This window comes from Otolemur garnettii, unplaced genomic scaffold, assembly GCF_000181295.1.
Source record: "Otolemur garnettii isolate 467f Iridium unplaced genomic scaffold, OtoGar3 scaffold00054, whole genome shotgun sequence".
Lineage (NCBI taxonomy): Eukaryota > Metazoa > Chordata > Mammalia > Primates > Galagidae > Otolemur > Otolemur garnettii.
Window position 1 is genome coordinate 386,558 of NW_003852449.1, and position 14,425 is coordinate 400,982.

General features: G+C 41.7%; 1 pseudogene; it reads right to left on the reverse strand.

The window, feature by feature from the left end:
* Window positions 1-10,061: 10,061 nt before the first annotated feature.
* Window positions 10,062-12,237, reverse strand: LOC111726113 (annotated as a pseudogene).
* Window positions 12,238-14,425: the final 2,188 nt, after the last annotated feature.

Consider the following 14,425-nt stretch of genomic DNA (forward strand, 5'->3'; position numbering starts at 1 on the left):
ACACAGCTGCTAGACTGCACAGTTCTTGATGGTTGAAATTAGGTTCTGGGGTTTTGAATTTCCAAGAATAGTTGATTCCCTAGGTGTAGGATCTTGATTGTCAAGTGAGCTACAGGTGCTGCTGCCATACCCACCTAATTTTCAAAAACTTTTTTGTAGAGATAGGAGTCTCCAGATAGTGCCCAGTCTGATCTCAAACTCTTGGCCTCAAGCAATCTTTTCACCTCAACCTCCAAAGTTCTGGGTTTTTATAGGCATGAGCTGCTGCATGCAGCCAGACTGATCTTTTTGATAATTTAACTTTTTAATTCTCAGCATTGAATTCAAGTCTTTCAATTCTCTTAATTGAATATCTTTGGAAAGGATTAAGAAATAAGTGATCACTTGCTTGATAGCCCATATTTGTTTGTTTGTTTGTTTGAGACAGAGTATCACTATGTTGCCCTTGGTAGAGTGGTGTGGCATCACAGATCACAGTAACCTCTAACTCTTGAGCTTAAGCAATTCTCTTGCCTCAGCTTCCCAAGTAGCTGGGACTACAGGAGCCCGCCACAACACCCAACTATTTCTTTGTTGTAGCTGTCATTGTTTAGCAGGGCCAGTTTCAAACCCACATGCATTCATGTGTGGGGCCTGCACCCTAACCACTGAGCTACAGGTGCTGAGCTGCTAACCCATATTGATACAAAAAGATTTTTTTTCCCCAAACAACTTTAGTGGCTATTAAAAAAAACTGAGGTATGTGGTCTCAAACATTCAGTTGAAAATGTATGTTTTCTTTTAATAGGCCTAATGTGAATGTTACCTTCGAGTACAAAATATTTTATTTTTGTATCAAAATATGGATCCTTGTGGAAACATCCTGAGTACTGAACCTGTAGTAACACATTAACTATTTTTTTGAGACCAAAGAGAGAGAAACTATTTTGTGACAGTGTAGCAAGATGATAAGACAAAAGGAAAGACGATCAGCTAACCTCAGCCCCATTTTCCCTTCTTTTCTCTGTGGAAACAGCCAGAGCTTTTAACTGCTTGGAGCTGTGACTTCCCTATTTGCTGAACAGAGGAGCTGAGGCTCTTGACCTGGTTGGGGGATGGGGAAGATGGGACATGGTTCCTGCTTCTCATGCCTACCTCCTGAAATTGCTGGGAACAAAGCCATGATTTTTGCTGGCCTTTTCTCACTGCCCCTACCCCATTATTTTGTTTTAAGTTCTCTGTACCTATTGGCAGGTAGAGGACTACTGAGGCAGCATGGTTTAATGGAATAAGGGCAGGCTTAGGAGCCACTCAGACTCTTGTTCATCTCAGAACGCTGCTGCCTATGTAACTGATGCCTGGGATGAGTTTGGACACCTCAGTTTCTCTTTGCAAAATGATAGTGCTTATAGCAGTTAAGTTCATTCTGGTTGCAAGTAGCAGAAACCAACTCTTGTCTTCTAACTTCTTTAAAAAGGGGGATTTATTGGATGGACACTGGTGGGACAGCTAAACATCTTGATCTTCAGTTGAGGAAGGAACAGGGTCAGCTCTAGGGACCTTGACATAGGCATGGTAGTCCTCCCTAGGGCATGACCTCATTCTCGTACAGACTATTATATCTCTTACATCTACTCCATCAGTAGATCTTTTCAGAGCCACCTTCACAGAAGACTTGGCTTTTAGTTATTTCATTTCACTTCACACTTTTTTTAGAGACAGAGTCTCACTTTATCACCCTTGGTGGAGTGCCATAGAGTCACAGCTCACAGCAACTGCCAACTCCTGGGCTTAGCCAGCGGTTCTCAACCTGTGGGTCATGACTCACAGGAACTGTATTAAAGGACTGCAGCATTAGGAAGGTTGAGAACCACTGGCTTAGGCGATTCTCTTGCCTCAGCCTCCCGAGTAGCTGGGACTACGGGCACCCGCCACAACGCCAGCTATTTTTTCTTTTGTTGCAGTTTAACCGGGGCCAGGTTTGATATATGGGGCTGGCGCCCTACCCACTGAGCCACAGGTGCCACCCATTTTTCATATATGTTTTTTTGAGACAGAGTCTCTGTTGCCCCAAGTCAAAGTGCAGGGGAATCAGCTCACAGCAACCTCAAACTCCTGGGTTTAAGTGACCCTCCTGCCTTAGCCTCCTGAATTGCTGGTATTACAGGCACCTGCCACTGTACCCAGCTAATTTCTCTATTTAGTAGAGATGTGATTACTCTTGCTCAGGCTGGTCTCAAGCTTTCTGAGTTCAAGGGATCCGCTTGTCTTGGTCTCCCTGAGCACTAGGATTACAGGTGTTAGCCATTGTGCCCAGCCTATCCAGCTTTTATTTTGTGTTCTCTGTAAAATTCTCACTTTGTCCTGGATTTGTTAGCTTACTGAGAGGTCTTTCTTTTTTTTTATTTATTTATTTATTTATTTATTTATTTATTTTTTGAGACAGAGCCTCAAGCTTTCCCCGTGGGTAGAGTGCCATGGCATTACAGCTCACAGCAACCTCCAACTCCTGGGCTCAAGCGAGTCTCTTGCCTCTGCCTCCCAAGTAGCTGGGACCACAGGCGCCCGCCACAACGCCCGGCTATTTTTTGGTTGCAGCCATCATTGTTGTTTGGCGGGTCCGGGCTGGGGATTCGAACCCGCCACCTTAGGTGTACGTGGCTGGCGCCTTAGCCGGTTGAGCTATAGGCGCCGAGCCGAGAGGTCTTTCTATTTCTATGTTTGTTCCCCCTCAGTCTGTCCCTCCGCTCTGCTGCCCACACTGTAGCAGACTAGATAGTCTGTTCTTTATAATGGTCTGCTCTTTATAAAGCTGCCAGAGTGGGCCTGTAAATTATTGTGGCAAATATGCCTCTTCTTAGCTTAAAATCCTTCAAGGGCTTCCAGTATCCCACTGAGAAAAAGCCTTATCACTCATTTCCTTTTCTTCTGCCTTGTTTTCTCTGCTCAGTTCAGCTGGACTCCTTATCGATTCTCAGCCCTACTAGGCATTCAGTCTGTCTTAGGACCTTTGCACTTGTTCCCTTTGAATGTTCTTCATTCAAGCTGTCCTCCTGGCTCACTCTTTCTCCTTCAGTGAGGCTCTTTCTGATTACCTTTTTAAAACTAAAATTGTAAAAAACAACAAAAGACTAAAATTGTATTTTTCCTAGTCTCTTGGTTTATTTTATTTTTCTCTGTAGTATATGTCACCATCCACTGTACTATATGTTTTACCTATTTATTTTGTTTCTTTCCCGAAGTAGAATAAAAACTCCACAGGGGCAGGAACGTCTGTCAGTTTTGTCAACATTGAACCTCCAGTGCCTGGCTCTTAGTAGGCACTCAATAAATACTTGTGGAGTGAAGAACATTCTTCATCAAGTATCTTCTTTAGTTGAGTTAGCAGTGGTAAGGAGGATGGGCCATGTTATTATGAATAAGCATAAACTCTGGAAACTTGCCCAAGCACGCATTTTAAGCAAATTCAGATAGGAGGGGAAAGAATTGTCATTTGAAGGCTATCCCAGTTGATGTCTCTGAGGTTGCCATCCAGATTAAGTCAGTAGATACATGATTATTGGGTGGTGCCTGTGGCTTAGTGGGTAGGGCACTGGACCCATATATTGAGGGTGGCGAGTTTGAACCTGGCCCTGGCCAAACTGCAACAAAAAAACCACATACACCTAAGGTGGCGGGTTCGAATCCCCAGCCCCGGCCCGCCAAACAACAATGATGGCTGCAACCAAAAAATGGCCAGGCGTTGTGGCGGGCGCCTGTAGTCCCAGCTACTTGGGAGGCTGAGGCAGGAGACTCGCTTGAGCCCGGGAGTTGGAGGTTGCTGTGAGCTGTGATGCCATAGTACTCTATATAGGGGGACAGCTTGAGGCTCTGTCTCAAAAACAAAAAGCTTTTAGGTTTTAAAGTTGCTAATCAAACTTAAGTTGTTTGTTTTTTTTTTAAATAAGCTTTATGTGGCGCTTAGTAAATTTATGTTTGGTCTTCATTTTGTGGATTTTTTTTTTTTTGAGACAGTCTCACTTTGATGCCTTTGGTAGAGTGCTGTGGCATCATAGCACACAGCAACCTCAAATTCTTGGGCTCTCAAGGGATTCTCTTGCCTCAGCCTCCCCAGTAGCTGGGACGATAGGTGCCTGCCACAATGCCCAGCTATTTTTAGAGACAAGGTCTTGCTCTGGCTCAGACTGGTCTCAAACCTATGAACTCAGGCAGTCCACCTGCATTGGCCTCCTATATGCTGTGATTACAGGCGTTAGCTACTGAGCCCAGCCTTTAGTCTTCATTTTGATAGTGACTTCTGGATCCCAGTTACTATTGAGCAGTGCTAACTTTGAACTTTTTTTCCCATGGAACTCACCTAATCAAGTGAAATTTCATCCACCATATCACTCTGTTGTAACAACGGTGGTCTGTCTTGTTTCATTAGGACCTCTTATCATAGTTCATGTCATTAGTGCCTGGATTTAGATGCCACAAAGCCTAAGGGACTTCTATTTAAGTATTTGCCCTTTGTAAATGACATAGATAATCTCCAGGCACTGGCACTTTTGTTTTCCACACTTCACTTTTGCTTAATTTTCTAAAGATGAGTAATATTTTGAGAACAGTAACTTAGAGCATCATAAGCAAATTCAAAGTAGCATTATGGGTTTCTCATGACTCAAATCTGAAATAGAAATGGACAGGGTCATTTATAAAAAAAAAGTGCAGTTGGATTTACTTTTCTTTTGTAAATAATATTTTAATTTTTATCATCAGATTAAGAGTATTTACTATGGTGTATTATACACATGATTATATAAAGTATTCTTAGGAACATTGTTTTGCTAATTATCACTGGATTCTTTTTTTTTTTGCAATTTTTGGCCAGGGCTGGGTTTGAACCTGCCACCTCTGGCATATGGGGCTAGCGCCTTACTCCTTTGAGCTACAGGCACTGCCCTTTTTCTTTCTTTTTTTTTTAAGAGACAGAGTCTCACTTTGTTGCCCCTTTGGTAGAGTGCTGTGGTGTCAGAGCTCACAGCAACCTCCGGCTTTTTAAAAAAAATTTCTTATAGCATAACTGTGTACATTAATGCAATCATGGGGTACAGTGTGCTGTTTTCATATACATTTTGAAATAACTCTTATCAAACTGGTTAACATAACCTTCGTGTCATTTTCTTAGTTATTGAGTTAAAACATTCATACTCTGCTTTTAGAAAGATTCCCTTGTACCCTTGTAAGATAAACCATAGAGGTGACCCCGCCAATCACCCTCTCTCTCCCCATGCACCCCCCTTATGTCCCCTTCCCACCCCTTTCCCATATTCTGAGGCTATAATTAGGTTATGACAACCTCCAGCTTTTGGGCTTAGGTGATTCTCTTGTCTCAGCCTCCCGAGTAGCTGGGACTACAGGCACCTGCCACAATGCCCAGCAATTTTTTTGTTGCAGTTTGGCTGGAGCCGGGTTTGAGCCCGCCACCCTCAGTATATGGGGCCAGCGCCCTACTCCCTGAGCCATAGGTGCTGCCCTATCATTGCATTCTTAAGACCCAGTTGCTCCTGGCACAAGGATTAATACTGAATATTTTATATTTACAAACATGAAAAATAGGAATTGTAGAACTATAAATGTTTATTGCCCAAATAAAAAAATATATACAAGGAAGTAATGTTTTATTTGAAGTTGTTTCCATTGAGAAAAATATTTTGCTCTTTACATAGGTTGAATAATTATCATAGCAAGATATGTTTAAAAAAATAACAGCCTTATTGATAACGTAATTCATAAACCATAAAATTCACCCTTTGAAAGTATCCCATTCAGTGGCTTTTAATATATTCACAGAGTTGTAGAATTATCACCACTAATTTTAGAATATTTTCATCACCCCAGAAAGAAGCCCTGTAACCACTTTCATTCACTCCCCCTCTCTCTCTTACCCTCCAACAACTGGCAACCACTAATCTACTTACTGTTTCTGTGCATTTGCCTAAAGAGACAAAGTCAGAGACATTTTATACAGACAGAATCATATGGAAGGTGACCTTTGACTTGGCATAATATTTCCAGGGTTCATCCACATGGTTTTCATTTGTTCTTTTTTATGGTCAAGTAATATTTCCTTGCGTGGATATATTTGTTAATCAATTTGGGTTGTTCCCACTTTGGGGCTATTACAAATAATGTTTCTGTAAACATTTGTGTATATGTTTTGTGTAAACATATGTTTTTAATTCTTTTGGGTATATAACTAGTAGTGGATAGGCATATTTAAAAAATAGGTAAATATTTTCTTAAATTTTACAATGCATTATGTAGAAGGAGGAACTATTATTTTGAGAATTGTTGGTACACCTAATTTAAATTTTTGGAAGGTCAAGAAAAATTGTTAGATCATTTATGGTCAAATAATCTTTATAGTTGATTAATTAGGAAGAAACTGCCATGATTCTTTGTTCAGATTCCCCTGTATAATGATTAGTAAAAAGTGAAAGATTTGTTCATTTTCAACAGGACAGAGCATGGTGCTGTACAATGCTTAGAAGAAAAAGTTCTCCCTTGGCATTTTGTAGTTTTTTGTTTTTGTTTTTTGAGTCAGAGTCTCACTTTGTCAACCCTGGTAGTCTGCTCTGGCGTCATAGCTCACGGCAACCTGAGACTCTTGGGCTCAAGTGATCCTCTTGCCTCAGCCTCTCAAGTAGCTGGGACTATAGGCTCCTACCACAATGCCTGCTACTTTTTCTATTTTTAGTAGAGACAGGGGTGGGGAGGGTGGGGAGTGGTGTGTGTCTCACTCTTGCTCAGGCTGGTCTCCAACTCCTGAGCTTAGGCAGCCCATCCACCTTGGCCTCCTAGATTACTAGGATTACATGTGTGAGCCACCTTGCCTTGCCTTGTAGTTTTAAATATTAACACTAGATGAAACTTGGTTAATTGGGAAAAGTTATTAAATCATGAGACAATATATTATAATTAGGGAGGTATATATTAAAACTTGCTACTTTTTTTTTTTTTTTTTAGACAGAGTCTCAAGCTGTTGCCCTGGGTAGAGTGCTGTGGTGTCAGGGCTCACAGCAACCTCAAACTCTTGGGCTTAAACAGTTCTCTTGCCTCAGTCTCCCAAGTGGCTGGGACTATAGGCATCCACCATGCCTGGCTGTTTTTGTTGTTGTTGTTGTCGTTATAGTTGTCATTGTTTTAGCCTGCCCAGGCCGGTGGGTACCCGCCAGCCTTGGTGTATGTGACTGGCGTCCTAACCACTGAACACGAGTGCCACCCTTTTGCTGCCCTTTTTATTTTGAAGTAGTTTAGAGTAGTGATTCTGAGCATAAGCTTTGGAGTCAAACAAGGGTTAAATTCTGAGTGTAGTATTTATTAGCTCCATGACCTTCGACAGGTTGTTAAATTCTCTGACCCTCTTTTCCCTAATCTATAAATGAAGAGTAGTGCCTGTCTGGGAAAGACGGCCTGACAATCAGAGACGTGTGGAGTGTATACCCGGGACCTAAGAATCTGCACTGACAAATGGTGGTGGGGATGGGTTTTCCTTGGTGATGACTTTGTTTTTATTTTTTATTTTTTATTTTTTTGGGATAGTCTCATTTTGTCACCCTCGGTAGAATGCTGTGGCGTCACAGCTCACAGCAACCTCGAACTCTTGGGCGTAAGGGATTCTCTTGCCTTGGCCTCCAAAGTAACTGGGATTATAGGCATTTGCCACAACACCCAGCTGTTTTTTGGTTGTAGTTGTCACTGTTGTCTGGCAGGCCCGGGCTGGATTCGAACCTGACAGCTCCAGTGTATACGGCTGGTGCCTTAGCCACTGAGCTATAGATGCTGAGCCTGTTTTTATTCTTTTTTTATAACAGATTTAGATACAGGGAGAACTCAAGCAGAAAGTACAGAATCCCATATACCTTTCACCATCTCTGCCCCAGCCCCTACAGTTCCCATTATTAACATCCTGCATTAGTGTAGTACCTTTGTTATAATTGATTAACCATTATTGATAAGTTTTTGTTGACTAAAGTCCGTGGTTTATATAAAGGTTTACACAAAGGTTTACACTGTGTTTTACAATTTTGTGGGTTTGAACAAATGTAAAATAATGTGTGTCCATCATGATAGCATCACATAGAATAGTTGTACTGCCGTGATGTCCCTTGTGCTCCACCTGTTCAGCTCACTCTCCCTTCCTACCCCATGCAGTGCTGATCTTTCTACTGTCCCCATTGTTTTGCCTTTCTAGAATCTATATGATATACATGGCATTTTGTACATGCTTTACGTGGCACATTGTGTGTAGCCTTTTCAGACTCGTTTCTTTCCCTTAGCAATATGCATTTAAGGTTCTTCCATGTCTTTGTATAGCTTGATAACTCACTTTTTATTGCTAAATAACATTCTATTGTCTGGATATACCATGGTGTACTTATTTATTCATCTACTGAAGGACATCTTGATTACCTCCAAGTTTTAGCAATTATGAGCACAATTGCCATGAACATTTTTTTTTTTTTTGAGACAGATTATCACTGTGTTGTACTCGGTAGGGTGCCATGGCATCACAGCTCACAGCAACCTCAAATTCTTGGGCTTAAGTGATTCTCTTGCCTCAGCCTTCCAGTAGCTGGGACTACAGGCACCTGCCATAATGCCTGGCTATTTTTGGTTGCAGTTGTCATCATTGTTTATCAGGCCTGGGCCAGGCTTGAACCCGTCGGCCTGGGTGTATGTAGTCGGCGCCCTACTCAATGAGCTATGGGCGCCAAGCCATGCCATGAACATTTAAGTGCAAGTTTTTGTCTGGACGTAAATTTTCAACTTCTTTGGTTAAACACCAAGGAGATCAATTACAACAAAAATATTTAAATTTGTAAGAAACCTCCAAATTGTCTTCCAAAGTGGCTGTACCATTTATATTCCCACCAGCAAGTTTCTTTTGCTCCACATCCTCACCGGCATTTGTATTTTCAGTGTTTTGGATTTGGGCTGTTGTAATAGGTATATAGTAGTATCGCGTTTTGATTTGCAATTCACTAATGACCAGTGATATTGAACATCTTTTCATATGCTTCTTTGACATCTATATGTAATCTTTGGTGAGATGTCTGTTCAGATCATTTGCTCATTTGAAAACTTGAGTTTATTATTGAGTTTTAAGAGTTCTTAGTATATTTAGGATGTAAGTCCTTTATCAAACATATGTTTTAGAAATATTTTCTTACTGACTTTGGCTTTTGTCATTCTCTAATACCATTTTATATTGTTCTGTTCTGTTTAATTAAAAAACAAAATTTGTCATGAGGCAGTAATTCATTTTACAGTCCACTAGTAGGTTATAGCCTGTGGTTTGAAATTCAGTGATTGTTCTACTTCATTAACATTCATATTCACAACATCAGGAAAGCAGCCATCATTTCAGGCAGTGATTCCTAACATTCACGGACAGTGGTGTCTTGTTGATACAACCCTTTTTTCTGCTCTAGGGCTCAAGTAATCCTTATGCTTCCGCCTCCCAAGTTGCTGGGACTACAGGTGCCTGCCACAAGACCTGGCTAATCTTTCTATTTTTAATAGAGATGGGGTCTTACTCTTGTTCAAATTGGATGAATTTTGTACTTCTATAGATTCTCTCAAAATGCACGTGCTTTTATTTATTTTGTTTGTTTGTTTTAGAGACAGAGACTCACTTTATCGCCCTTGGTAGAGTGCTGTGGCGTCATAGCTCACAGCAACCTCCAACTTCTGGGCCTAAGTGATTCTCTTGCCTCAGCCTCCCAAGTAGCTGGGACTACAGGTGCCCACCACAACGCCTGGCTATTTTTTTGTTGCAGTTTGGCCAGGGCCGGGTTCAAACCCGCCACCCTCAGTATACGGGGTTGGCGCTCTACCCGCTGAGCCACAGGCACCACCCCAAATGCATGTGCTTTTAAATACTGAAGGGTCTAAGTATATAAAGTGAAGCTGAGGTGTCTATTTTATATTCCTAGGAATAATGCATAACCAGATTCTACCAATTCAAATGGCTGAGGAGGATTTTTATATGATAGAATTAATTAATTAATTAATTAATTTTCTAGGATCTTAGAATCAGAATCAATTTTATATATGTTTAACTCTATTTACAGGTCAGTAATAGAAATCCAAAAAGGATAAATTACTTGACCGAGCCTATATATTAATTCTGCTGAGACTGAGTGGAACTTGAACCAAATGCCTTGATTCCTAAACTGGTGCTCTTTCCACTAACCCATGAAACTTTAAAAGCAACATGCTGAAAGAGAGAGAGGAGGTGCTCATTTTCTATGAATAATGTTTATCAATCTTTACATTATTTGAGAACCAGGGCAAACTGTAAGAGATACTAAGTAAAGAAAGTTAAATGGGCATTGTAATTTTAGGCAAGTTTTCTTTGTGAGGATTCTCCAAACCTGCCATCACGGAAGCGTGAAGCAACAGAGGCCTAGACACAAAACACTTAGCACAGAAAGCACAGAAAATGTGTCTCGTTCAGTCTGCCTTTCCTCACCACGCCAGGTTAGCCTGTGCATGTTAAACTTGCCAAATTATTCCCAAGGCTCAGCCTAACCAGTTCTGGGACATTTAGGAGAAATCACATCTCTCTAGTCTCTCACACAAGAAAATGAGTTTGTAGCTTTATCCAATCCTAGTCTTTCCTATTCTGGGCCCCTCCCTGGACTACAGTAAGGGTGCAGAAGTCTAAATTTAACTGAAGAAATGAATTCAGAGCCCCTTTTCAATCTGCATTACTTTCTCAGCAGTGCCCAGAAATATCACTACCCCTTCTGGCTAACGAGTTGAGAAGGTCTGACTAGGTGTTCGTTCCCTCCCTGCCTATGATACATGAAAGTCTAGTGTATAAGGAAGAAGGGGAGCAAAGTTACCCCGTGAGCGTGTTGGTGATGAGCGAGGACTTTCTCTGGGGCAGATCCTGTGGGGTAGGGATGTGGGTACCAGTCATGAGGTTCTTGTCTGGTCCTGTACTTGGCAGCTGCTTATTCTTCATCTTGGCTTTGGCCATGTTGTAGTCTCCCGAGTCAAATATTTTTGCCCTTTCTGGAGTCTCTTCATGAGCAAGTTTGACCCTGCAGGCTTCTGTCCCGGGCTTGGATATTTAGCCTTTACCTTTGCCTCTTTAGCTCTCTTAGGGAGAACACCTTTTTTTTCCTGTGTGTCCTACTTGTCCTCAACAGTTTCCTCTACATGGCTCTCTTCCTGCTGTTGCTGGGATGTGGTGGGCGCAGAACTGTGGAGTGTAGCGGACCTGAGAAATCAACCAGAGAAGGGAAGGGAGGGGGGAAACGGGACAACCTGTGCTGCTGCTTTGGCTTCTGTCGCTAGGGTCGCTTAGTCAAAATGGCCAATATAATTTATTTTTTAAAAATGTTAAGTTATTAAAGCAAGTAAAACAATGATTTAAACTAAACCAAGTTGATGTGGTTATTGAGAATCTAATCCAATGGCTATTTAATAACTTGGAGTAGATGCTACTCACATATTTAAATGTATCTATCCACTTGAGTATTAATGTATCTCTACAGTCTTAAACTTCTCATTTTTTTTAGAAAAATTTTTCATTGCTCTTCTAAGATCAATTCTATGCCTTTTCCAAAATGATACAAATTCCAGTTATGGAAATTGAACTTTATATGATCTAACTAAAGTATACATTTATTTTCTTTGTAATTCTTTTTCCTCAAAATTTGCACCCTAGGTGGAGGTGGGGCTTACCCCCTTACCCTGTAGTGCCACCTTGTGGAAATAGGGAAGATTTTAGTAAAGACATCTGTTGCTGAATTTATGCATGATCAAGGCTCTTGACTTTCACACTAACAATTTTTCAAGATTATTTTTCTAGGCGATGCCCATAGCTCAGTGAGTAGGATGCTGGCCCCATACACTGAGGCTGGAGGGTTCGAGCCCAGCCTAGGCCAGGCCTGCTAAACAACAATGACAACTGCAACCAAAAAATAGCCAGGCATTATGGCGGGCGCCTGTAGTTCCAGCTACTAGGAAGGCTGAGACAAGAGAATTGTTAAGCCCAAGAGTTTGAGGTTGCTGTGAGCTGTGACACTACAGCACTCTATTGAGGGCAACATAGTGAGAGTCTGTCTCCAAAAAAAAAAAGATTATTTTTCTTCTGTCTGATGTGGACTTCCTCAGTGATTATAGGGGTAATAAAATATTGGCTGTCTTTCTCTATAAATAGCTTGAAAATGAAAAGACAGGCAAGCACCTATTCATCATGACTCAAAAAACCCCACTGTAACAGACATTTTATGTATAATTGGGGGAGTAGTATGTATAATTTTGAGTATCTCCTGTTTGCTGGGAACTTCAGACATTACTGATAATGCAGTGAACTAACAAAAACTCCTGTTCTCAGGGAACTTATGTTCTAGTGGTAGCAGACAGAAGATAAGCAGTTACGTGTGTAACATAGATCAGATGGTGGTGACTGGGTGTTAAACAGAAACAGAGAATAGGAGGGAAGACAGTGATAGAACAGTGCTACTTTAGATAGATTGGTTAGGGAAAGCTTCCTTGACAGGTGCCATTTGAGCAGAGGCCTAAAAGAAGAGGGCGATGCAGTCATGTTAGCAGTCAAGTGGGATGTTCTAGGCAGGGATAACAAGTGCAAAGTCCCCGAGGCAGGACTTGGCTTGTTCTATTGGAGGAGGAGTGAAAAGGCCATTGTGCCTGGAACAGGGGCAGGAGGAGCACAGTAAGGAGTAAGATAAGACAGTGTGGCTGTGTCTAGGGCTTACAGATAGCTGCTGGCCTTTGAAGTTTATTCTTAGAGAAAGAGAAATCCACCAAAGAATTTTATTTATTTATTTATTTTTTTAGATATGGGGTCTTGCTATGTTGCCCTGGCTGGATTAATCCTACTGCATCCTTCCAAGTAGCTGGGACTGTAGGCACATGCACACCACTACATTTGGCTGGTGGTGGGGGAGTGGGGGTTGCTGAAATGATACATGTATACCTGAAAGGCAAAATTGGAAACAGACCAATTAGTTTCTCTGCAGACATCCCCTTGGAGAATTGGTGGCTTGAGTGAGCTATGGTAGTAGCGTGGAGACAAGTCACTAGCTTCTTGCTTGGGCTGGTCTCGAACTCATGAGCTCAAGTGATCCACCTGCCTCCACTTCCCAGAGTGCTAGGACTAAAGGCATAAGCCATTGCACCTGGCCAGCTCTAACATTTCTGGGATTTTCAGCTGATGAACAGAGTTGCAGCATGTCAGGCCCAGAAGGGACTTAGCTTTGATTCTCCCACTAGGGCATATAGCACACTGGGAAGCTAAAGGAAGCTTCCTAGTGTCCTCCATCCCTACCCCAGCAAGTCCTTTGTGTGGATTTTATGAAGTATTTACCTAACGAGTTATTATATGTTTCTCAAATTTGGTACACTTTTATTATCATATTTCTCCTCAACTATTTTTTATTATATCCAAGTGCCTTTCCTACTGGAAAGTAGATGGCATAAGTCAGCTAGGGGATCTGAGAGCCAATGTTGTAAAAAATGTCATTTGTGAATGCAGCGGCTCATGCCTGTTATCTCAGCACTCTGGGAGGCAGAGGCAGGTGGATTGCTTGAGCTTAGGAGTTTAAGACCAACCTGAGCAAGAATGAGACCCCATCTCTAAAATAGCCAGGAGTTGTGGCAGGTGCCTGTAGTCCGAGCTACTGAGGAAACTGAGACAAGAGGATGGCTTGATCCCAAAAGTTTGAGGTTGCTGTGAGCTATACTCTACCCAGGGCAACAAAGTGAGACTTCCTCAAAAAAAAAAAAAAAAAAGGCATTCATATTACCTACTGAGCTCCTTTTAAGACACTAAGACCCAGAGATTGACAGGGAGCAGCCAGTTGTGGCAAAATCAGTGGCATAATTAAGGATGGAACTTGAATTTCTTTTCTTTTCTTTTCTTTTCTTTTTTTTTTTTGAGACAGAGCCTCAAACTGTCACCCTGGGTAGAGTGCAATGGCATCACAGCTCACAGCAACCTCTAACTCCTCAGCTTAAGCAATTCCCTTGCCTCAGTCTCCCAAGTAGCTAAGACTACAGGTGCCTAACACAACATCCAGCTATTTTTTGGTTACAGTTGTCATTGTTGTTTGTCAGGCCTAGGTTGGATTTGAACCCGGTAGCTCTGGTGTATGCGGTTGGCACCTTAGCCGCTTGAGTTACAGGCGCCGAGCCAGAACTTGAATTTCTTATTCCAGGGTTCTTTGTACCACGTTAAATGGAGTTATTTCCTTTTCTAAAAGTTTTACAGATCTTTTAAAAAACAGCTTCATTGAGGTATAATTTAAATGTCATAAAATTTACCTGTTTTTTTGAGACAGAGCCTCAAGCTGTCCCCCTGGGTAGAGTGCCATGGCATCACGCTCACAGCAACCTCCAACTCCTGGGCTCAAGTGAGTCTCCT